The sequence below is a fragment of the Diabrotica virgifera genome, chromosome 7 (assembly GCF_917563875.1).
Source record: "Diabrotica virgifera virgifera chromosome 7, PGI_DIABVI_V3a".
NCBI lineage: Eukaryota > Metazoa > Arthropoda > Insecta > Coleoptera > Chrysomelidae > Diabrotica > Diabrotica virgifera.
In genome coordinates, this window is record NC_065449.1 from 133,138,899 (window position 1) to 133,165,705 (window position 26,807).

The 26,807-nt window shown below is 33.9% G+C and overlaps 1 long non-coding RNA gene across 2 annotated transcripts; it reads left to right on the forward strand.

The window, feature by feature from the left end:
• The first annotated feature begins 8 nt into the window (after positions 1 to 8).
• On the forward strand, positions 9 to 26,807 carry LOC126888745 (uncharacterized). Of its 2 annotated transcripts, none has more exons than XR_007699602.1 (2): positions 9 to 216; positions 26,490 to 26,807. It is a non-coding gene; the product is annotated as an uncharacterized LOC126888745 (long non-coding RNA). The 2 variants fall into 2 exon arrangements; XR_007699601.1 differs by lacking the exon at positions 9 to 216 and adding an exon at positions 23,444 to 24,313.

A 26,807-nucleotide genomic window follows, 5' to 3' on the forward strand; every position in this document is an offset into this window, starting at 1 on the left:
TTCTTGAGACGCTTATACATGTAACTTGTATTGTTGTAAATTGTGGGAGTAGGGCAGACAGGGAAAAGTCTTATTTTGTACTGTTCCCAAGGCTCCCCATGCAATACATTTAAATTAATTATCCAAACAAAGCCGGGGACAATGGATAAAAGCCACAAGAAGAACAGATATAAGGGAACTAAAATTAAAATATGAAAAGTAAACATTTTATAAGTGGTAAGTTTAATGTAATTCAATTAATAAGGATTTTAAATGTCTACAATAATAATAAAGATGTGATAATCAAGCTTAATTATTAGGAAAGCCAGCCATGTTTCACTTCCATGAAGCAGAGAAGGGAGGTATATAATATACTGTCGCCTTTGTCTTCTCACTAATTTCTCTTTTGCTAATGAAACCTGTAGTGAGGGAGTGATATAATCATGATGTTTTAGCAATTCTGTTGTTCATTTTTTTTGCATTTTTTGTCTATTATAGTTTATAAATATTCAAAATCGTTCATATGTTCTACTAAATTTCCGTCTAGGTTTATATGGATTTCTTTCGGTGTCTTGGAAATAAGTAAAGTTTTGGTCTTTGCTAATTTTATTTTCATTCCTTTGTCTGCAAGTTCTATCGTCTATAAATTTAGGTTGCTTTGTAAAGATTTCTCTGAACTTGGTATCAATGCAATGTCATCTGCAAATACACATTTACTCAGAGTTATACTTTTTAATCAATGGTAACCTAAATCTAATTTTCGGGACTCTTCTGCATTTTTTTATTGGTTCATTCATATATATAATATAATGAATAGCAGTGAGCTTAAAACTCCACCTTGCCTTACTCCTTGTGTATTAGCAAATTTGTTCGATTCACAGTTTAATGCTCGCACAATGTTCCAGTACATAAATTTTACTTGCATCAATTAGTTCTCCTCCAACATCGAACAGTTCAAGCCCTTTCCAAATGTGATGTCCGGTTACCTTGTCAAAGGCTTTTTCCATACTGTGCCCAGTCAGAAACCTTTTTGTGCATCGTCTAGTTGATGTTCCACTTTCTTTCTCAGTCTCATCTCCAGTGTTCATTCATAAATCTTAGCCAGTACACTTAGCATGAAAATACCTCGATAATTTGAACATTACTTTTTTACCTCCCTTCTTTACCAGAAGAGCCATTACTGCTGTTGCCCAATCTTCTGGGATGCGTTTCTGTTTCCAAATTGTTATCAGTAATTTGTGTAAGTAGTGTAATGCAGATTCCCCCATATATTTCAACAATCGTGTTTTGATATTATCTATTCCTGCCACTTTACCATTTTTCATTTTTGCAATGGCTTCCGTTAATTCTTCCATTGTTATTTCATTACTCAACTCTTTGAAATATTTACTCCATCTATTAACTATATCTTGTGGTTGGGTAAGTGTTTCTCCATTTTTATTTTTTTTATTTGCACGACAGTACTACCTGATTTACCTCTCTTTTTTTCAGACCTTTATAGAACAATTTTTGGTTTGTCCTACTACTGTCTTGCTCCATCTTTTCTCCAAATCTCTCCCACTGTTCCAATTTAGCTTTTTTAACTTTTTCTTTCACAAGCTTCCTTGCTTATTAACTGTTATTTTCTAGATAAGCTCTCCATGGTACTTTCTTTTCTTTCACAGCTATTTTTATCTCTTCGCTCCACCAACTAGTCCTTTTTTTTGACTACTTTTATTCAATAAAGATATTAAAATACTCTTGTGATAGTGAAGAGACAGTTTATGTTTCCTTTCGATCCAGAGGCGATACAAAATCTCCAGACAGCTGTTTCTGCCTTACGGCATCCCCAGTGGAGCTGCCTGCACACCTCTGAATCAAAACGAAATCAAATTGTCTATTTAAGTGGAATTTCAAAAATAGTTATCTACTATTAGGATGCTTCAGCGATATCTCTTAAAGAAAAGAGAAAAGTCCCAGATACAAAATTCACTATTAAAATAGTAAATAATTATTTAAATCTGCAACTTTTCTTATTGGAACCCCTTTCTGGTAACATCCTTAATCTCTTTTTGACTTTTACAATTTCGCACTTTGAATTATCTTTCTGATCTTTTTTCTAGATTAATGAAAGCAGAATGTAACTGTATACTGCAGAGTCCTTTTCCCTTTCTTTATTCATCATCTATTGTCTTATAAATTGTAAAAGTCAGAGATTAAGGATGTTACCAGAAAGAAGTTCCAATAAGAAAAGTTGTTCTGAAGCTATTTTCTTGTGGCATTTTTATAATCAAGTATATTCAAATGGGAAATAAGCCACAATTTTACCTAAAAATGATTTTATTAACGTTTCGACGCCCAAGTCGGGTGTCGTTGTCAAAATACAAAATAATACTAAATAAACAAAAATGTTGTTGCTTAGTAAAAAATTCTTCTAATAATTTATTTAATCTGACTCATTTATATCGGCAATTCAGACACGTATTATACATTTTAAAGTAGACGACTTTAAAATGATATTGCCAATATTGATGAGTTGCGTTCCTGGGACGACTTTACTAAAAGATAGTTCATTCGATTACATGAAATCAATCCCAACTCAAGAATATCCGCCACAAAAAATCATAGCATGTGATCTGTCTTTAAAAAGACAACCAAATGCAACGGTGGCACTGAAATTCTCGAGTTAGAGATTCCATAGTAAATCACGAGGGAAAACCAGGAAAACACCTCGTGATAATATCCCGACATCGTAAGTATTTGGGTTTACATTTAGTTTACTCTCAAAACTAATACCAAATTCTTACTTGATATTTTAAATTTTAAATAATACTAAAATACTAAATATGTACTAACTCGATATGTTACTGATTTACTAATTGTGGTATTTTCTTTCTATTGACTTCCTCCTTTAATATGGGCAACCACATCCTACTGCATTCTACCGAGGAATTTGCGACACAATTGGTTTCATTTAGCATAATTTTTTTTTTTTTGGGAAGGAGGAAATCTTCATAAGACCGTCAGGGTAGACCGCAGCACCCCAAGAAATTAGTGTTCTGCCCTCTACCCTGGTGTGTGGGATTCAGTCCGCTTGCCCGATTCAGACACCCGTGAAGCCGAGCGAATCAATCGTGAAAACGCAACTGCCTACCCACTAAAACCCCCTCATTCCAGCCGTGGACACCCGGTACGTATTTTTAACAAACGTTACTTCAGATGCCCCGCTGCTGACCCTATCTCTACTCCATGTCGGTGGAGCCGACTGTGAGGAGTAGTTATTCTTTTATTTGTTCTAGAAATAAAACATTGAGTACTGTGTACAAAAAGAAGAGTATATGAAAAAAGTTAAAATAAAACGAAGTTTACACAACTGAAATAAAATAAAGTAAGATAAAATAAGTATTCATAAAACATTGTAAAGATAAAAGTGTATAGATAAAGGTGTATAAGTAAAATAAATGATAAAATGTCCTTGACGATGTCTTCTGTCACTCTCTCATCTCCCATCTTGTCTCGCTCTCTCTCTCTCGTTTCCTTTTTTTTTTATTATCTCTGTTATTAGGTCTACTATCACGTTGAAATTTTCTTTGCTTTGCATGGCTACATTCATTATAGTCTCTGGTGTTATCTCACCTAGTTTTCTTCTCATGTTTTGTTGTTTATCGTGGAAAACGTTGCAATGGAATACACAATGCTCTGCGTCGTCACGCACTCCACATTCTATACATAAGTCATCTTCAGTTCTCCTTATACGATATGTGTAAGACCTGAATGAGCCGTGCCCGGTCAGGAATTGTGTAAAAAAGTAATTTATTCTTTTAAACCTACATTGGTACCACTCTTTCACATCTGGAATTAGTGTTTTCGTCCATTGTGCTTTTTCTATCTGTTGCCATTCTTGTTGCCATTCGTTTAGCATTTGCTCTCTTACCTCGGCTTTCACTCCTATTAGGTGACCGTTATCATTTTCGTATATAATCTTACGCTCTTTTGCTAGGAGGTGAATGGGGAGCGTACCCGCGATCACCTGTAGAGCTATCGTCGATGTAGTTCGGTATGCACTTACTACCTTCAGGAGGGGTTTTCTTTGACTTCTCGTTAATATTTCCTCATATTTTTTGTATCTCAACGCTTCAAGCCATACAGGTGCCCCATATAGGAGGGTGGATTGTACTACCTGGAGATACAATTTTCTCTTATAGTTGCTAGGTCCGCCTATATTTGGCATAATCTTTGTCATAGCAGCAATTCTCTGTTCAGCTTTCTGAATTGTATTTATAAGGTGTTTAGTGTATCTCAAACCTGAATCAAGGTGTATGCCCAGATATTTAGCACAGTTACTTGGTTCTATAATACTACCATTTAAATCAAAGCTCAAAGTTGGTCTCTGTCTTGGTCCCTTTAATATTACTATGTCTGTTTTACTACTTGCCAACTCTAGGTCATTCTCTGTCATCCACCTGTTGACTTTTCTGTAACAACTTATCACCTTTTCTTCAATATCCTCGTTTATGTTAGACTCTATTAGGATTGCAAGGTCATCTGCATATGCTATGGCGTAGGTGTCTTGCCCATAGTCTATTTCCAATACCCCGTTGTACAGTACATTCCATAGAGTAGGTCCCAAAACGGACCCTTGCGGTACTCCTGATGAGAGTTTCATGTCTGTATTATATGCCACATTTAAATATCTATTTGTCAGGTATTTATTTATAATATTTATGATGTAGTCTGACACTCCTGCCACTTCGAGCTTCGTTAGTATGTGATGCCAATTTGCAGAGTTGAAGGCGTTCTTCACGTCGAACATCACAAGAATGGCCCATCTTTTTTCTGATCTTTTTACAGTATCAGAGATCTTCTTCACCGCATCTATAGCCGATCTGGATTTTCTAAAACCGTACTGTCTATCTGAAATTTTTCCCAGAATTTCAAGTTCGTCTTCAAGACGTTTCTTTATAAGACCTTCATATAATTTTCCTATGCAATCTAGTAAGCATAGAGGTCTATATGAGCTGGCTTCGTCTGGGTTCTTTCCTGGTTTTGGTAATAATACGAGTCTCGCCAACTTCAGTTTATCTGGGAATTCTTGTGTGTTCAACAATTCATTGAATACTTTGCGCATCACTTCAGGTTTCTCTTTTACTACCAGTTTTATTGCTTCTGGCGTTACTTTATCTGGAGCTGGTGCTTTTCCTGGCTTTGTACTTTCTGCTGCTTGTATGATCTCTTCAGTAGTGAACTCTGCAGGTCTAATATTATTGTCTATCCGTAGGAATGTGCTGTCGGGCTTCCTTGGAAATAGAGTGTTCGCTATTTCCATATTTCGTTTTGCACAAAGGTTATATGGGGACTCGAACCTTAGACTTTTCATGGCGATCTTATATGCTTCGCCCCATATGTCTTCTTCCAGCGCGGCACACAAATCCTGCCAACATGTGCGTTTAGCCCTTTTAATTTCACTACTTAATTCTTTTTTGGCTCTCTTATATGCCTCCTTATGTTCTTCTTGGTTTCTATGCCTTTGTGCTATTCGCCTGCGTCTTAAGCATTTCTCTCGCTTATTTTGGATTTGGTCATTCCACCAGTAGGGTATTGTATATGTAGTGTGCCTATTTATGGTACTTCTTCTGTGTGCATTTATGATATTTTCTCGGAGCTCGTTAAAGTTGGTAGTTTCTTCTTGTAGGTTATTTATTTCTCTTTTAAAATTTTCCTTGTCGAATACTGCTCTCTTCCTGCCGTATTTCGTGACCTTGGTGCCAATTTCGTAAGTAATGTACCTGTGAAAGGTGAAAAGGTTCTCGTCCAGTACGTCCCAATCCCTGATCTTTTTGGCAACACCACCGCTAGCTATGGTGACATCTATGTGGCTTTTCGATGTACCTCTCACAAAGGTTGGTTTTCCATTGTTTAGCACTATGAGGTCCGCCGCGGAGATCCACTCATTCCAAATTTCACCCCTCTCGTCGTTTCGGGGGGATCCCCATAGAATGGACTTTGCATTTATGTCTCCCGCTACTAAAAAATGTTTCTCCCTCTGTGTCGTGTCTATTATATTCTCCGCGTGTTGTCTGTAACGCTCTCTAGTAATATTCGGGGAAATATAGCATGCTATTATGGTTATTTTGTCGATTTTTATTGTTACATGCCCCTCTTTTCTTACTATTTTATTGATGCACACGTTTCTATTTAGTATTTTTATCGCTACGTCGATGTTATTATCATATATCCAACCTTTATTCGTAGCTATTCTCTTATTAGGTTCTGGGACGATCAAGAGATCTGCCTCTATCTCCAAGGCTTTCGCGTGAATTAAGTCGTGTGTTACCTTTGCTCTTCCGGCGTTGACTTGTAATATTTTTAGTCTCTTTGTCCCTATCGAATCCATTTTTAATATCTACCAGTAACTTATTATGTCACTTAGATGGGTGGTGGTGTCTGCTATTATGATTATCCAATGATAATTTTCTGGACACTATCCGGCGACAGTTCATCCACCTTCTGACTTACAGCTTCAGGTGTTCGAGCCTCGCTGAGTGTCATCTGTATTTCGTCGCAGGCTTTCGAAAACTCCATCATAAGAGGGTCTTCGAGAACTTCGGCTTTTTCAGTAGGTACTTCGACCTGTCGCACTGTAGATACGTCGCCGGCCTGGTCAAACTCGTTTAGAAGTGAGTCCTGCGCAGTTTCTGTATTTTGCGGGGGTTTTAGAGGATGCGATTCCTCGGCGAGGGCTATATCTTTTTTCTCAGGTTCAACTGAAGGAGAAGTAAAGCGGATTAGGGAACTATGTCCTTGTTGTTCGCTCTTTCTTGCCCTTTTTAGGGCGGTTTTGAATTCTGGGCAATCCATGCTGCCCGTCCTGTGCTGTGAGTCACATATTGAGTCACCATTCGACATCATTGCACTCCTTTATATTGTGGCCGGTTTTTCCACACCGGTAGCACGTGCCGCTTCGGTCTGGTCCTTTATAAACATTTGTGTTGTGGGTGTATCCCCAACACTTGCTACACCTCATTACCTTGAGTCTCTTTTCTATTTGACATCTTACGATGCCAATCATTTAGCATAATTAGAGCCGCTTCTTGGATTTTTCTCTTTTTACTATCTGCTTCTTTTAAGACTATACTTGAATCTCTCCACTGAACTCTATGTTCATTATCCCATGCGTGTTGACATATTTGAGATCTATCAAATTCTCTATTTTTTATATAAGACTGATGTTCATTTACTCTAACGTCTAATGGTCTTGACGTTTCACCTATATAAAATTGTTCGCATTCACAAGGTATTTTATAAATACAATTCTTTGTTCTTTCTTGTTCACTGTTAGGTTTAGTTTTAGATAGAATAGATCTCAATGTGTTTGTTGTTTTGAATGTTGTTGATATGTTGAATTTATTTCCTATTGTTTTAAGTTTCTCGGATAGTCCTTTTACTTTTTATATCCTATCTAAAACTAAACCTAACAGTGAACAAGAAAGAACAAAGAATTGTATTTATAAAATACCTTGTGAATGCGAACAATTTTATATAGGTGAAACGTCAAGACCATTAGACGTTAGAGTAAATGAACATCAGTCTTATTTATTTATTTATTTATTTATATATATTTACGAGCAAAGCTCATTACAATAAAACATTACAGAAGATATGAAGAACTAACAAAATATTACAAATATACGTAAAATACAATAAGATACAATAAACACAACGACAATAAAGCAAGTAAAAAAGTAAAAATAACAGGTAAAGATATATAATCACAAGTTTAAAATATTCAAGAACATAAAACTAGAGGGTGCAATCCTTTAGCGTTTTTAAAAATCGCGAACTATCCGCAAAGAAATCCACACAATTGGAGCAAGCATTTGCCTGTCTAGAAACCCTCGAGATGAAAGAATTTGCAGTGAAGTTAGTTCTGCTGATGGGAGTAGAGATGCATCAAGTCAAACTAGTTTGATTTTACTCAACAAACTTGACTTGACTTGAAAATCAAACTTTTTATATAAAAAAGTTTGACTTGACTTGATTTCGATATCTTTAGGTTTGACTTGAATTCAAACATCTTCAAACAGTTTGAAAAGTTTGAATATTACGCAACGTGTTTATTTGTTCAGTGGCGGATCAACGGGGGGGGGGAGTAATGGGGTGGGGGAGGGGTAGGGGAAATCCCCCCAATCCCAACAAGGTCCAAAAAATTTTGACAAATTTCAATAAACAGAAATGTATTGGCTGATATGATATTTAAACCGCAGACAGACAAATAAAACCCAATAAGCGCGCCAGTTAGGATAATAATTATTAAGAAAGCTTATAGCGTTTTATAGTATGATACAATTGATCCAAATAATGGCATAAACCAGACATCCAAAGTGAAAGTTATCATCCAACACCAAATGTTCTATATGGTCCACATAATGTTCAGAAAAAAGTCACACCATTTTGAGCGTAGGGTTTGAAGGGAAGAGGGGGAAGAAATCGGTAAATTCGTAGTTTTTTACGTTTTTCGTCAATATTTTTAAAACTATGCGATTTAGCATGAGCAACCTTTTATACAAAAATGTTCTACATTCAATTTGAAATAAAAAAGGCCCATTGCATAATCCTTCTAAAATGAACGGTTCCAAAGTTACGGAGGTAGTATAGTATAACTGGTCAAAAAAAGGCCTAACCCAAACATCCAAAGAAAGAGTCTTCCTCCAACACCAAATTGTTCTATATGGTCCACATATTGTGCAGTAAAAAGTTACACCATTTTGAGCGTCCGGGTTGGAGGGGAGATTGGGGAGAAATCGGTAAATTAGTATTTTTTTTACGTTTTTCGTCAATATTTCTAAAACTATACTTTAGCGTAAACAATGTTCTATACAAAATTGTTCTACATAAAATTTAAAACAAAAAAGGTCCTATATATATAATTGTTATATAATCAACACTTCCAATTTGGGCAATTGATGATGATTTTGGGTGGTGAGGTTGACGTTTCTTCGAGGGCTTATCACTAACATGCCACTGAAATAGCAAATTTTATTTACAAAACACAATCCTGTTAAAGAAAATTTCTTTCATCAGTAATAATATTATAAATTTCCCAAAAAATATAAAAAGTATCGAAAACTTCCACTTTTCACCCTCCGTAACTCTGGAACCTCTGATTTTATAACAAATATGTATAGGACCTTTTTGTTTTAAATTTTATGTAGAATCCTTTAGAAACCGCATAGTTTTAGAAATATTGACGACAAACGTAAAAATCTCCAAATTTACCGATTTCTTTCCCCTCTCCCCCCAAACCCAACGCTGAAAATGGTGTGTGTGACTTTTTTCTTAACATTATGTGGACCATATAGAACAATTTGGTGTTGGAGGATACCTTTCATTTTGGATGTCTGGGTTTGGGACTAGTTATAAGTTATACCATACTATTAATGCATATTTATACATTAATTTTTTTAAAATTTAAACCCAACATTTGTAGCCTGTCTCCGAAAGAAATTTAAATTGTAGATAAATGTAGGTAAAACCATATAGACCTGGATCCCGCGTACCAAAAAAAAGTTGATTAATAGCAAGCTGAAAATTTGTTAACAGATTAACGGTGTCTAGTCAGACAAACTTTCATGTATGGGAACACTGGAACAGGGAAAGTTTTAATTGTGGAACAGGTTAAAAATTTGGAACGACAGACTACGTAAACGTTCCATGTATTTTGTCGGATAGAACTTCCGATTGATTAACATCCAATTGATTTGTTACCCTTTCATTAAACTCTCATGCAAAAATCAGACTGGTGTTTATCATCAACTAGGCATTTTAATGAGTGGAACATGAAGAACATGTCAAATGACAGGAATCATGTTGGTTAGTAATAGCAGTCTGATTTTTGCATGAGAGTTTAATGAAAGGGTAACAAATCAATTGGATGTTATGTCCGACAAAATATATGGGACGTTTTCGTAATCTGATGTTCCAAATTATTAAATTGTTCCACAATTAAAATTTCCACCGTTCCAGTGTTCCCGTACATCTAAGTTTGTCCAACTAGGCACCGTTAAGCTATTAACAAATTTTCGGCTTGCTATTAATCAACTTTTTTTGGTACGCAGGATCCAGGTCTAATAACCCAATGGTTAGTTTTGAATTTTAAAGAAATACCAACAAATATACAGCAATACGTTTGTATTGTATTTTCGAGTGAACTAGCAGATTGGTATGTACCAGATGTTTTTCTAACTGGCCCTTAAATGCCTTTTTTAATAAAAGAAAGTCATAAAAATTCCAAATCATTTTATTTTGAGCTGTCCATTGAGACACATGTTACTGCGCTTGACTGCTAAATACAAATTTTAAGATTTTTTCACTTGAATACTATTTTATCCTATTGTAACATGAGCGGAGGTCAGGGGGCAATATAATACAATCCAGGGGTTCTATGTAAAATATAAACGAAAGTTGAAAAGGTGGAAGATTGTGATCCGGTAGTTTTTTTTATTTAAGTTAAAAAAACAATGTTACGTAATAGTGATGTAACGAATATTCGTATTCGTATTCGCATTCGGGAATATCCGCATCTTTTTGCATATTCGCATTCGCGTTCGCATTCGCAAAATTTGTGCCAATGTTTTGCGAATATGAATATCAGAGAAGAGAAATAATAATTTGAAAATAAAGTTAGATTAATAAAATTAAAATCTATTCTCTTTCTCATCTTTTTTATTAAAAAAAGGTAACTTAATCTCGTATAATCAGATTATCAGCCTTCACGTTGTTTTATTATTTGGCATAATGTAATAAAGCTTAAGGTTCAGATTGATTTACACTAAATATCAATTAACTTCTCATTACAAATTTAGAAAACATTTCAAAAATAAAAACAAATTAAAAAAACTGAGCATTCGCATTCGCGAATGTCGTTATTAGATATTCGCATTCGCATTCGTATTCGCGAATGTTCAAAAAATGACATTTGTTACATCACTATTACGTAATGCGCTGTTCGAACCATCCTACCCCTCCCCGTGTAACGCGCCGTAACGTTTTACATGACCCCCCCCCCCCAACTTGCGTTACGTAATACTTGAACCTGAACGCTCCCAAAGTAGATTAAATTACACTTTGTATGATAAAAAAAACTATCCAACGAATTCTTTGTTTTAATCTAGTAACACTCAGATATAAAAAAGTTATATGGATAAAACGAAACTTGCCAGCAAGCAGTTTAAGCATTCAGGAATCATTTTTAGTGTAGGAAACAGAGGTTGAACCTTGCAAAATGGACACAAGTCCGGTTTTATTTTTTTTTCTGGCATATCAAGGGGTGCATATTATAGGACTAACTTTTTCTGAAAAAATTTCGCCCCGGAACCCCCCTTTTCACCCCTTTAAAGGGGGTAATTTATGGTTTTTGCAGAACGTAGCCCTTCCTGTACCTTTTACAAAAAATTTCTTTTATAGAAATATGAAGAGGACTATATTTTCTACGATTTATTTCCGACAGCATCTCTCTATCATCCACCGTTTAGCAAGGGTGGCGCCCCAAAGTTGACAAGTTTTTAAAAAAGATGTTTTTAAAAAATATATATTTTTCCCTAACTTTAACGGAAATTAAAAAGAAATGCTGCGGAGATTATTCACAAATAGATGGTTGATTTTTTGGTATAGGTTTAACTTAAGGGTAATTGCCCTTTTTTCAATTACAGGGTGTTACATTTTAAAAAACCCCTTTTTATACCATCTGAACCGTTTATGCTAGAGTAAAAAGACTTTCAGCGATTACCCATGTACTGGTGTTATTTACAAATTTGTATAATGCACCCCCATTTTTTCCCCGGAACCATCCAAAAAAAAGAAGAATTAATAAATAAATTGATTTTCTTGGAATCCTTCACACACAATGCCCTTCATTAATATGCTTCATATATCATTTTGTGCAAGTTATTATTACCCATGCATGGACACTAAAAGCGATTTCCTAGTGCAACCCCTGTAGCCAAAAACAATAAATAAAATGGGGGTTGAAAATTTTTTTTTGTTTTTTGCTTTTTGATCTATATGGGCATATGCTTCATCAATAGTGCTTTTCAAAAATATATATGGTTATTGCAACATCCCTGCGCAAACCACCCCTATCCTTGAAAATATACTGCAGAAACTACCCCTATACCTTATCCAGCATGTTTTTACGATTTTCTCATTACCTATTCATTTTTTTTAAACAAAACTTATACAAGGTTAAAGACCACTATTTACTCTAAAAATTATGTCCTATTCATTTTTTTCGTTTAAGCAACCGTTACGGCACAGTGGCGCCGTAAACCTCATATATGCTTTGACGGGCTCCAGTTTTCGTTTATTTTTTCGTCATCTGTTTGTTTTATTGATAAAGTACTTATGTAAAAAAAACAACACAGTGTAACCTACAAATCATGACCTATGCATATTTTACATTCTTTGCTCCCCAAAGCTACAGTGGTGGCCCAAAATAAATTTTTTCATATTTTCGCCACCTACACGCATTTTATTGCGTTAATGCTACCTTAATAGCACAATATTCACCCCTAAGTGGTCGCTAAGCAGTGGCGGATCCAGGGAGGGGCGATGGGGGCGATCACCCCCACCCCTCTCAAACCAAGTGATATTATATTTGAAGATTATAAAAATATTCATTTATTTTTATAGAAATACTTATATTATATTAATATTATTTTTATAAGAATGACTTTTTATGCTTTAGCGACAGTGGCGGATCCAGCATCATTAAGAGGGGGGTGCCAATTGGTTAAATTTCTATAAAAATAAATGAATATTTTTATAATATTTGAATATAATATCACTTGGTTTGAGAGGGGGGGAGGTGATCACTCCCATTACCCCTCCCTGGATCCGCCACTGCGTAGCGACCACCTAAGGGTAAATATTGTGCTGTTAAGGTAGCATTAATGCAATAAAATGCATGTAGGTGGCGAAAATATGCAAAAATTTATTTTGGGCCACCACTGTGGTTTGGGCCACCACTGTGGCTTTGGGGAGCAAAGAATGTAAAATGTGCATAAGTCATAATTTGTAGGTTACACTGTGTTGTTTTATTTTGCATAAGTACTTTATCAATAAAACGAACAGATGACGAAAAAAAAAACAAAAACTGGAGCCCGCCAAAGCATATATGAGGTTTACGGCGCCACTGTGCCGTAACGGTTGCTTATACGAAAAAATGAATAGGACATAATTTTTAGAGTAAATAGTGGTCTTTAACCTTGTATAAGTTTTGTTTAAAAAGAATACATAGGTAATGAGAAAATCGTAAAAACATGCTCGCCAAGGGATAGGGGTAGTTTCTGCAGTATATTTTCAAGGATAGGGGTGGTTTTCGCAGAGATGTTGCAATAACCATATATATTTTTGAAAAGCACTATTGATGAAGCATATGCTCATATGGATCAAAAAGCAAAAAACAAAAAAAATTTTCAACCCCCCATTTTATTTATTTTTTTTGCTACAGGGGTTGCACTAGGAAATTGCTTTTGGTGTCCATGTATGGGTAATAATAACGTCCACAAAATGATATATGAAGCATATTAATAAAGGGCATTGTGTGTGAAGGATTCCAAGAAAATCAATGTATTTATTAATTCTTCTTTTTTTTTGGGGTGGTTCCGGGGAAAAAATGGGGGTGCATTATATAAATTTGTAAATAGCTCCAGTACATGGGTAATCGCTGAAAGTCTTTTTACTCTAGCATAAACGGTTCAGATGGTATAAAAAGAGGTTTTTTAAAATGTAACACCCTGTAATTAAAAAAAGGGCAATTACCCTTAAGTGAAACCTATACCAAAAAATCAGTCAATTATTTGTGAATAATTGCCTCATGATTTCTTCTTAATTTCCGTTACAGTTAGGGAAAAATATATATTTTTTAAAAACATCTTTTTTAAAAACTTGTCAACTTTAGGGCGCCACCCCCGCTAAACGGTCGATGATAGAGAGATGTTGTTGGAAATAAATCGTATAAAATATAGTCCTCTTCATATTTCTATAAAAGAAATTTTTTGTAAAAGTTACAGGAAGGGCTACGTTCCGCAAAAACCACAAATTACCCCCTTTAAAGGGGTGAAAAGGGAGGTTCCGGGGCGAAATTTTTTCAGAAAAAGTTAGTCTTATAATAAGCACCCCTTGATATACCAGAAAAAAAATAAAACCGGACTTGTGTCCATTTTGCAAGGTTCAACCTTTGTTTCCTACACTATTTCAAGAAATTTAAATTTACGACCCTATTTTGATTATAATCGCTTCCCGTATTAAGTTACTTTTATGTGGCACTCATTGTATTATTAATTTTCTTATCTTAATTGGCAACTAACATGTCAATCTCGACAAAAAAGTATATCTACTAAATAAATTATTTTTCAAAGTCTTTCAAATTAGTTTGACAAACAGTTTGAATTTTCAAACCTGTACGATTGACCAGTTTGACTTGACTTGAAATATTTGTCAGAAGGATTGACTTGAGTTTGACTTGAAATTAAGTCAAACTCAAGTCAAGTTCAAACATTCAAGTCAAACTTGTGCAACTCTAGATGGGAGTATGAAACGTAGATCTTGAACGTGTGATTCTGGAGGGAATATGTAAACCTACTTCCTCAAGGAGCTCAGGGCAGTCGTGAATTGAATTTATAATATTATACAACATATACATGTCCTTCTTATATAAAAAATAGAGAATTTGATAGATCTCAAATATGTCAACACGCCTGGGATAATGAACATAGAGTTCAGTGGAGAGATTCAAGTATAGTCCTAAAAGAAGCAGATAGTAAAAAGAGAAAAATCAAAGAAGCGGCTCTAATTATGCTAAATGAAACCAATTGTGTCGCAAATTCCTCGGTAGAATGCAGTAGGATGTGGTTACCCATATTAAAGGAGGAAGTCAATAGAAAGAAAATACCACAGTAAATCAGTAACATATCGAGTTAGTACATATTTAGTATTTTAGTATTATTTAAAATTTAAAATATCAAGTCAGAATTTGGTATTAGTTTTGAGAGTAAACTAAATGTAAACCCAAATACTTACGATGTCGGGATAGTATCACGAGGTTTTTCCTGGTTTTCCCTCGTGATTTACTATGGAATCTCTAACGCGAGAATTTCAGTGCCACCGTTGCATTTGGTTGTCTTTTTAAAGACAGATCACATGCTATGATTTTTTGTGGCGGATATTCTTGAGTTGGGATTGATTTCATGTAATCGAATGAACTATCTTTTAGTAAAGTCGTCCCAGGAACGCAACTCATCAATATTGGCAATATCATTTTAAAGTCGTCTACTTTAAAATGTATAATACGTGTCTGAATTGCCGATATAAATGAGTCAGATTAAATAAATTATTAGAAGAATTTTTTACTAAGCAACAACATTTTTGTTTATTTAGTATTATTTTGTATTTTGACAACGACACCCGACTTGGGCGTCGAAACGTTAATAAAATCATTTTTAGGTAAAATTGTGGCTTATTTCCCATTTAAATGTACTTGATAATAAGAAAAGTGTCAGATTTAAATAATTATTTACTATTTTTATTTTAATAGTGAATTTTATATCTGGGATTTTTCTTTATTCTTGTGATACTTTCCACATTTTTATGATTTTTTTATGGTACACAATGTAGAATTTTTATTTATGTCTTTGTTTTAAGAACAACCACCAGATATTTAAAAGGTATAAAAAGAAGAAACTGCTGGAACTTCAAAACAAATGTGTTTGACTAGTAAAGATTTGGATAAATAACAGGAGTTACTTTGGGCTATAGCTACGTGCAGATTTATTTCCTTGTGGCTTCCTATGTTAATTCTTATTAATTATACACTTAAATATGTTTTTAGTCTTAGGAAGATTTTATATTTGATTATTTTTGAATAAACATTATTATTATTATTACCTTAATTTCCATTTAATAAATTAACTGTAATCAATAAAGTAATCGTTTAATTGTTAATAAATTATCAAGTATGATTCCCAAATATTTTATTTGTTTGACACCTTCTATGTGCTGATTGTGAGATTATAGTTAAGGTACCAAGGGTATTATAAGGATAATAACACTTGAGGTCAATGGTGTATATACCGAGGGCCTTTGGCCTGAGGGATATAAGTTGACTGAAAGCGATATTATCGTTAATACCCGTGGTGCCTTCAACATTTAATGTCTGACTAAATTATTCTTTATAGGCAAAAAATTGAAGGAATTTTGAATTAATTAGTTTTCAAATAAGTACATTTACCAGCAATAGTCGTAACGTAATTGTGGTAACCATAGTTTTACTTGGGTTGTTATTTGTCAACTTGACAGTATTTAACTAGTTATTTAAATTTAATACCCTAGGGCGTAATTTTTCAAAATAATGCCCTAGAGCCTAGGGCATTATATCATACTTAACTGACTTCGAAATCATGTCATTATTTATCAAACTGACTTCAAAATCATGTCATTATTTGTCAAATAATATACCAGTCGGACATTAATATTATTATGTACATGATTTCGAAGTCAGTTATATTATAATGCCCTAGGGCGTTATTTTTCAATATTTATTTTGAAAAATACTGCCCTAGCTAGGGTATTAAATTCAAATAACTAGTTAAATAATGTCGAGTTGACACAATTACGTTACGACTGTTGCTGGTAAATGTACTTATTTGAAAACTAATTAATTCAAAATTCCTTAAATTTTTTTGCCTATAAAGAATAATTTAGTCAGACATTAAATGTTGAAGGCACCACGGGTATTAATGATAATATCGCTTTCAGTCAACGTTTATCCCTTTAGACCCTTTTAACCCTTAAGATTGCTATCTAAAAAAAATACCAAGAAACTTTACAGAATCAACGATACTGATCTGGCTGTTATTAACACATTCACAGACACACTTTAGATGTAGACACATCTTATGAAGTAAGTGGCTTCATATGCAGTTGTGTCTGTGAATGTGTTAAGAGGTAAAGATTGACGAGCTCCTGTATAGGATAATGCTGTTTTATGTTAAAAAAAGGTAAATTAGAATCGGACCAGGTTTTTATCGTGAGTAGATCAGAAGGTATAGTAGCAATATTTGAGTTGCTCCAAGTAATACTGGTATCATCAGCAAAAAGAAAATTTTTTCCATCAATTTTTAAACTAGGGATGTCATTAATAAACGTAAGGAAAAGTAGAGGACCTGATACTGAACCTTGTGGTTTGTAGAGGACCCCACATACAATATTTTGGAGACTAGAGTCTGTATTATTTGCTCTAACCAGTTGTTTCCAACTATCCAAGTAAGATTGAAACCAATTCAAAGAAATTCTTCGAATTCCATAGAAATTTAGTTTTTTTTTATCAAAATTTCATGATTTACACAATCAAAAGCTTTGACATCGTCACAAAAAAAAGTGGCAGTGTGAAGATTATTGCTCAGTGCTTGATAAACCTCATGTAGTACAGAAAACATGGCATCAGCAGTACATTTATTATTTAAAAAGCCGAACTGATTTTGTAACAAAATGTTGTTTTCAACAAGAAAGGACATAAGTCATGCTTTTATGAGTCTCAATAATTTTGGAGTACCGGTAGTAATGCAATAGGTATATACTTGCAGGAATTAGATTTTTCACCACCCTTATGAAGAGGAATAATGATAGCTGTCTTTAGGTACTCTGGAAATTTACCTTTCTCAAAAGAATCATTAATTGGCGAGATGAGGACTCCCAACACATGTCCTGGGAGATTTAAGAAAATTTTTATCAGTACTATAGGAAGATTTGCTTTTGATACTATTGATTGTTTGGATCAGTTCAGATGGCAGATCAACTGGTCTTATAAAGAATGGATCTTGTGACAAAATAGTTGATGTTATATTTTTACTCACATTAACAAAGTATTCATTTAGATTTCCAGGGTCTGAAAGGAAAAATGTTTATGCTGGGTGAATTTTATTTCGAAGATCGTTTATTATGGACTAAGTTTCTTTTGCAAGACTTTTGGAGCTTCTCAGACGATTTTGATAGTACGATTTTTTAGCTGATTTTATAAGTTTTAAATAGGTTTTCCTGTACTTGGTGATATATTCAGTGACAGAGCTATTGGAAAGTAAATTTCTTGATGTAGAGTAGTGAACGCATATTCATGGCTGATATGCGGATACCGGATACCTTTAGTAGTCCAGGGCCCAGGATTTGCGATGTTTTGGCTTAATTGTAATTAAAGGAAATGCTTTGTTGAACATAAGTACATAAAAGCATATTAAAAAAATGACTGAAAAGTGATAATTTTAAAATTACAGGAAAGTGCCACTCGGAGGTTAAGCAAAATTAAATTAAAACTTGTAGCTACTTTAGTTTTTTCAATTTATAAATCTAGTTTAAATTAAACTAAAAAGAAATATATCTTTTTTGTAAACAAACACATTTAACGGCTAAACAGCTGGCTCCGGTTGGATGATACTGCGCAGGACGAGTGTAATATGTAATATCCACCACCGTCTCGGAGGTAGGTGTAGAAAAGTGTTACACTTTTTTTCCTACAGCATTTCAAAGAAACGAGTTGTACGCGTTCTACGACAGAAGTTGAGTGAAAAAAAGTGTAAACACTAGAAAAACAAAGAAACAAGAAAGTGTAACACTTTTCTTACACTTTTCAAGAACTAGTGTTACACTTAAAACCAAAGAATACATATCTCTCACAAGAACCGACACGGACGGCGATTCTTTTGTTGTTAGCATGTACTTAATTTTAGTATCGAGTTGGCAAGTGTACACGCGAGTACACTGAGAAAAGTCTCGCACATTTCTGGCGTGTATCAATAAAATTTTAGTTGCACTGGGAGAAAGGTTGCATGCAGGGCCGGCTTTTGTTGACATTCTTAATATGGTGGAATTATTTTTGATTTACAAAAGGTTGCAAATACAACACAAAGTAATGGTGAGAATTATGTTGATTAAAACCATGGATAAAATACCTTTTTTATCCTGATTTTAGCATTGAAAGACCAATAATAAAATATATTATAGTGGCGTGACATTCACTTAATTATTCTTTTTGGCTTATATTGATACAACGATACAAAATATAATTTGTTGTTTTCACCAATTTTGAAAAAGTGTGAACAAGTTGGTGAGAATTTGAACGACTTGGTGTGACCTAATAGGTTGTCTGTCCGTCCGACCGCGAACATAACTCCTTCAGTCACTATACAAGGTAGAATGACAAATGAGGTGTCAAATGAAAGCTTATAATCCATGGATGGTACGTAAAGTAAAGGTGGCTATGATGGTACTCAAGGTGACACATTTGACCTAGACTGTCTGTCCGTCCGACCGGAGATGTAACTCCTCCGTCACTATACCAGGTAGAATCACAAATGAGGTGTCGAATGAAAGCTCATAATACATGGATGGTACTAAAGGTGGGAAAGTTGACCTAGGACTTCCGGTTTTAGAAATGCGACCGGAAGTACTCTTTTAAAGTCACCGCAATAGCACAAGTGATATATTATTCGACGCGCATTCGCAAGACGAGAACAAATATATACTTCTGGTTTCATGACTGTCTGTCCGTCCGACCGCGAATACAACTCCTCAGTTACTAATACAGATAGAATGACAAATGAGGTGGCGAATGAAAGCTTATAACCCATGGATGGTATTAAAGATGAGAAATTTGACATCGGACTTCGGTTTTAGAGTTACAACCGTAGGTACTGCTTTAAAGTCACTCAAAATATGATATGAATGTAAAACAAGATGACAAAATTAGTAAAATCGTAGATCAATCGAAGCAAACTTACACGAAGAGTTCCAATATCGACTTCCAGTTCTACTTTCGATTACTTTGGGTGAAAACCTAGGACCAATTACTTGTTTGTCGAGGTATTTCCTAATTCATTATATTCGTTATTTCGTAAAATAATCGAAAAATAACGGCCGTTGTAACCGTCACGGAATCCAATTCTTTTTGGATGACAAATGTTCGTGATCAACAACAAGAAACTGTATGTTAAAATCGAATGTCAATATTTTCAATTTTTATAGTCTTATAAACCAGCCAAAACATTCCGTACATTCCAGCCAAAACCAGCCAGTACATTCTTTAAAGTCGAATATCGGGGTAAATAAATAAAAAACCAATAAGTATTTTACTATTTTATTTCTATAAATATAAAGATGTAATAACTGAAAAAATATATATAGTATACAATAAAAACTAATAAGCAATGAAGAAAAGAGAAAAAGTGATTTTTTTAATTAATATATATATATATATATATATATATATATATATATATATATATATATATATATATATATATATATATATATATATATATATATATATATGGAAACGTTTTGATCATTATGGTCAGAAGCTTTTATATTCCATATGAAAGCAGCCTTTAGCTTTTTTTGTTGGAACGCAAGTATAATCAAGAGAATGTAAACCTATTATGAAGAGTGTATTGTCAATTATCAAGCATTAACTTGAATGTTGAAACAATTTCAAGTGATATTGGATCAAACTTTTTGAATTAGTTAAATTATATAATGTTACTCCTGAAAATCCTGAATTTCAAGTAGTCAGTCATAAATTGTTTTATATATTTGACCTAAGTTATTGTTTTATACAAACTACAGAAACAATTTAATGAAACATAGTTTATTAAATTTAATTTAGGTTTGCTGATAAAAGTACTTTATGGAAGTTTTTGTGAGTATTGGATCCTCAACTTTTTAAACACAGCACGTGGCTTGTGGAATGAACACATATAAAATATGACTTTGTGCTCTTCCTGCAGATGCATTTGGTACAGTAGAGGTCAAAGAAAGGTTAGAGAATTTGTATGATATTTTAGATTCAAGTTCTTTGTGAAATCCCAATAAATACAAAATTAATTTTTTATACGATAGTTTATAGTTCATGAAAAAGCTTAAAATAATTAATTCACATAATCAAGATATCTCAAAAAGAATTAAATTGTATAAATGTTGGAAAATAACAATTAATAGTTGTAGGCTATATAACAAAATATATATAGAAAATAAGTCTATACAAAATACTATGAGCTACAAACTGATACAAAAACAATAAACGTTATTACGTAGGTCAAAATTTTTGACGTAAGATAACTGTCAAAACATTAGAATGTGACTTTTCATTATTGCCATGTTTATAATATTTATTATAAATGCCATGTTGCCATGTATTTATTATAAATATATATTGCCATGTTTATTATAAACATGGCAATAATGAAAAGTCACATTCTAATGTTTTGACAGTTCTCTTACGTCAAAAATTTTGACCTACGTAATAACGTTTTTGTAGTAAAAATACTATACTAACGCCAAGCCAAGCCAAACAAACAACTGTGACAACAAACGCCGATCCTGTACAAGACAAATGTCACCAAAATTATTTGCTATTCATACAAATTGAGAAATGGCCGATCTGGCACATGCGCATAAAAATTTAGTTCATAGATAATCCGTTTGTGTCGGTTCTTGGGAGATATGTATTCTTTGCTTAAAACAAAGGAACAGACCTCATTTATCTTTTACTCCCAGTAGCCATATTGATTTAATTTTGACAGCATGTTGGAACCATAGATATAAAGGTCTGTTCCTTTGTTTTTTAGTGTTACACTTTTGAGTGTAAGTGTAAGAAATTCTATGGACATTTGAGTGTAAATAGACCGTGATAGTCGTGACGTCAAAACGTCAAAAAAAGTTTTCCAAACACGTTGTGTCTAGGTACACGCTAAAATGTACGCAAATAAAAAAGTTAAACTTCATCAAGCTAGTGACTATTTAGCGTGGGCAGTGACTGTATATTTTGATATACGCTATTTTGATATGTTTAGTGTTTGTTTGATAGAAAAATATTTGTTATGATGTTTAAAAGGGCTAATTCTACCTAACTTTTTTATTTGCGTACACGGTAGCGTATACCATAGACACAACGTGTTTGGAAAAATTTTGACGTTTTGACGTCACAATCATGGTCCATACAGCGGATGTGACAGCGGCTCATGACAGCGGACAGTATTAAAAAATATAAAGTAGTTTAAGTTTATCGCCTACAGAACTGAATTAGTCCATAGCAGTTATCAGTTTGCAAGTAGCCAGGGACGTATTTAGGGGTTGGCGAAAGAGGCGCCCGCCAAGGGCGCAAGAGTGAGGGGGCGCAAAATTAGCGGAAGAAAAACTTTTAGGAGATCCAAGATTTTAATTTTATAAACTAAGCATTTTTCATCCTTTCGATGAAAAAATATGATGCTGTATTCTAGCAAAATTAAAAAGATAAGAGAATACATAAATACCGGTACGGTGTCAGTAACATTATAAAAATAATTGTAATATATAAAGGATTTTAAGTTTTGTTAACTGGATTGTTTGCAGCGTTGCAAGCTAATACTAATACGGCAGCGTAATAGAGGTGGCACAAGAAGCGCAGTGCGTCGAGCGGCAGAAGATAGAATTGATCATGCTCTAAGTGCGCGAGCAGCGAAGCGGAGTTGCACACAACGTCAAGTTCAGTTCAGGCGTTTATCTGCCTGCTCTATTTGTGGTCTGAAAACTTAATATCAATTGATTGTACAAACAAGTCATTACAAGCTAAAGACACGTCTCTTGACATTGCATCAAAACTGTTGAATCCAACATTGACATTGCAATCCAAAACTGTCCAAGAAGATTAAGAAACGGCGTGATGATGGTGTGGATGATATAATTTCCAAAGCTGTATCAACATGTGATGAAATTGGCATTGAGAGTTCATTTCCAAATAAACGAACTAAGAGAGTTAAAGCCTTATCATCAGAAATGGCCATGGATGAGAGCTGCCTCATACCTCAAAGACAAGAATTCCAACGAGAATGTTTTTTGGTTTATGACAAATTAAAATTAATAACCGAAATGAGTAAAAGATCAGAGTCCTACACAAAAGTTTCAAATGATTTTGAATTCTTATCAGGGTCATCACTGCAAAAAACAACAGATTCTGATTTGGAAAACTGTGCAAAAGATTCTGGCCTCAAATACAGCAGAGACGCTGTTGAAATAGTAAGAGAAATTGGAAGTTTCAAATTCCATATGAACGAGCTATTTGAACAGTTGGGCTCGGCATCCCACTTAGAAATTTTGCAGGCAGTTCATAAGTACCAGCTAAGAGAGGCTTACCTAAATATTGAAATTGCTTACAGAATTTACCTTACAATGCCCGTTAGCGTTGCATCGTGTGAAAGGACATTTAGTAAACTTAAACTTATTAAGAACTATTTACGGTCGAGAACTGCCCAAACACGCATGAGCAATCTGGCAATCTTATCAATTGAATACGAAACAGCTTCAAAACTTAACTTTGACGATGTCATAAATGAATTCGCATCTATTAAAGCACGCAAAGTGAAATTTTAACAACAATAAAAGATACCAGGTTAATTCAGTGAAATTAAATTGACTAAAAATTTAAATTTTAATTCAAAACTTCATGAACTGTTGTAGGCTATTATTTATTATATTATCAATATGTTTTCGCTTAAAGTAATGTAACATAAGCATAGGCGTAAGCAGGGGGGGTTTTGGGGGTTATAACCCCCCCCCCCCATTGGGATGTACTTTGAGCTCTATACGCTTAACACCATAGCCCTCAGATACCTTCCAGTACTTGTAACCCCCCTTTCAGGAGTTGTAACCCCCCCTTAGGCTCATCCTGGTTACGCCTATGAACATAAGTACATAGTTATGATAGTTTATGTAAGTAAGTACATTTTGTCATGAATGTAACATAGGTATTCACAAATTGTGAATCACAATATTACATGTAAAGTAGTAGTCAGTAAAATAATTAATGTTTCAAAAATACCTCCTTTATTGTTATTGTTTTTTGAACCCAGGCCTAATACATTTTAAAGTAGTAGTTGTAGTAATTTGCCTACAACTATTTAAAAATTGTTACATTACAGTCCCACTGCATAGTGAATGTGAATTGTGGTTGCAATTAATGGGAGTCTCGTTTTGTGTGGGAAGGGGTGGGGGGCGGGAGCATTGAATTTCGCCAAGGGCGCAGGAATGGCAAGATACGTCCCTGCAAGTAGCAAGGGCTTTCTTGAGAAGCTTATACATGTAACTTGTATTGTTGTAAATTGTGGGAGTAGGGCAGACAGGGAAAAGTCTTATTTTGTACTGTTCCCAAGGCTCCCCATTCAATACATTTAAATGAATTATCCAAACAAAGCCGGGGACAATGGATAAAAGCCACAAGAAGAACAGATATAAGGGAACTAAAATTAAAATATGAAAAGTAAACATTTTATAAGTGGTAAGTTTAATGTAATTCAATTAATAAGGATTTTAAATGTCTACAATAATAAAGATGTGATAATTCAAGCTTAATTATTAGGTAAGCAAGCCATGTTTCACTTCCATGAAGCAGAGAAGGGAGGTATATAATATACTGTCGCTTTTGTCTTCTCACTAATTTCTCGTTTGCTAATGAAACCTGTAGTGAGGGAGTGATATAATCGTGATGTTTTAGCAATTCTGTTGTTCATTTTTTTTGCATTTTTTGTCTATTATAGTTTATAAATATTCAAAATCGTTCATATGTTCTACTAAATTTCGTCTAGGTTTATATGGATTTCTCTCGGTGTCTTGGAAATAAGTAAAGTTTTGGTCTTTGCTAATTTTATTTTCATTCCTTTGTCTGCAAGTTCTCTAGTCTATAAATTTAGGTTGCTTTGTAAAGTTTTCTCTGAACTTGGTATCAATGCAATGTCATCTGCAAATACACATTTACTCAGAGTTATACTTTTTAATCAATGGTAACCTAAATCTAATTTTCGGGACTCTACTGCATTTTTTATTGGTTCATTCATATATATATATAATATAATGAATAGCAGTGAGCTTAAAACTCCACCTTGCCTTACTCCTTGTGTATTAGCAAATTTGTTTGATTCACAGTTTAATGCTCGCACAATGTTCCAGTACATAAATTTTACTGCATTTGCATCAATTAGTTCTCCTCCAACATCGAACAATTCAAACCCTTTCCAAATATGATGTACGGGTACCTTGTCAAAGGCTTTTTCCATTGTCTTATAGTAAAGATATGATCTTGGACACTGTGCCTGGTCAGAAACCTTTTTGTGCATCGTCTAGTTGATGTTCCACTTTCTTTCTCAGTCTCATCTCCAGTGTTCATTCATAAATCTTAGCCAGTACACTTAGCATGAAAATACCTCGATAATTTGAACATTACTTTTTTACCTCCCTTCTTTACCAGAAGAGCCATTACTGCTGTTGCCCAATCTTTTGGGATGCGTTTCTGTTTCCAAATTGTTATCAATAATTTGTGTAAGTAGTGTAATGCAGATTCCCCCATATATTTCAACAATCGTGTTTTGATATTATCTATTCCTGCCACTTTACCATTTTTCATTTTTGCAATGGCTTCCGTTAATTCTTCCATTGTTATTTCATTACTCAACTCTTTGAAATATTTACTCCATCTATTAACTATATCTTGTGGTTGGGTAAGTGTTTCTCCATTTTTATTTTTTTATTTGCACGACAGTACTACCTGATTTACCTCTCATTTTTTCAGACCTTTATAGAACAATTTTTGGTTTGTCCTACTACTGTCTTGCTCCATCTTTTCTCCAAATCTCTCCCACTGTTCCAATTTAGCTTTTTTAACTTTTTCTTTCACAAGCTTCCTTGCTTATTAACTGTTATTTTCTAGATAAGCTCTCCATGGTACTTTCTTTTCTTTCACAGCTATTTTTATCTCTTCGCTCCACCAACTAGTCCTTTTTTATGACTACTTTTATTCAATAAAAATATTAAAATACTCTTGTGATAGTGAAGAGACAGTTTATGTTTCCTTTCGATCCAGAGGCGATACACAATCTCCAGACAGCTGTTTCTGCCTTACGGCGTCCCCAGTGGAGCTGCCTGCACACCTCTGAATCAAAACGAAATCAAATTGTCTATTTAAGTGGAATTTCAAAAATAGTTATCTACTATTAAGATGCTTCAGCGATATCTCTTAAAGAAAAGAGAAAAGTCCCAGATACAAAATTCACTATTAAAATAGTAAATAATTATTTAAATCTGAAACTTTTCTTATTGGAACCCCTTTCTGGTAACATCCTTAATCTCTTTTTGACTTTTACAATTTCGGACTTTGAATTATCTTTCTGATCTTTTTTCTAGATTAATGAAAGCAGAATGTAACTGTATACTGCAGAGTCCTTTTCCCTTTCTTTATTCATCATCTACTGTCTTATAAATTGTAAAAGTCAGAGATTAAGGATGTTACCAGAAAGAAGTTCCAATAAGAAAAGTGTCTGATTTAAACAATTATTTACTATTTTTATTTTAATAGTGAATTTTATATCTGGGACTTTTCTTTATTCTTGTGATACTTTCCACATTTTTATGATTTTTTTATGGTACACAATGTAGAATTTTTATTTATGTCTTTGTTTTAGGAACAACCACCAGATATTTAAAAGGTATAAAAAGAAGAAACTGCTGGAACTTCAAAACAAATGTGTTTGACTAGTAAAGATTTGGATAAATAACAGGAGTTACTTTGGGCTATAGCTACGTGCAGATTTATTTCCTTGTGGCTTCCTATGTTAATTCTTATTAATTATACACTTAAATATGTTTTTAGTCTCAGGAAGATTTTTTATTTGATTATTTTTGAATAAACATTATTATTATTATTATCTTAATTTCCATTAAATAAATTAACTGTAATCAATAAAGTAATCGTTTAAATGTTAATAAATTATCAAGTATGA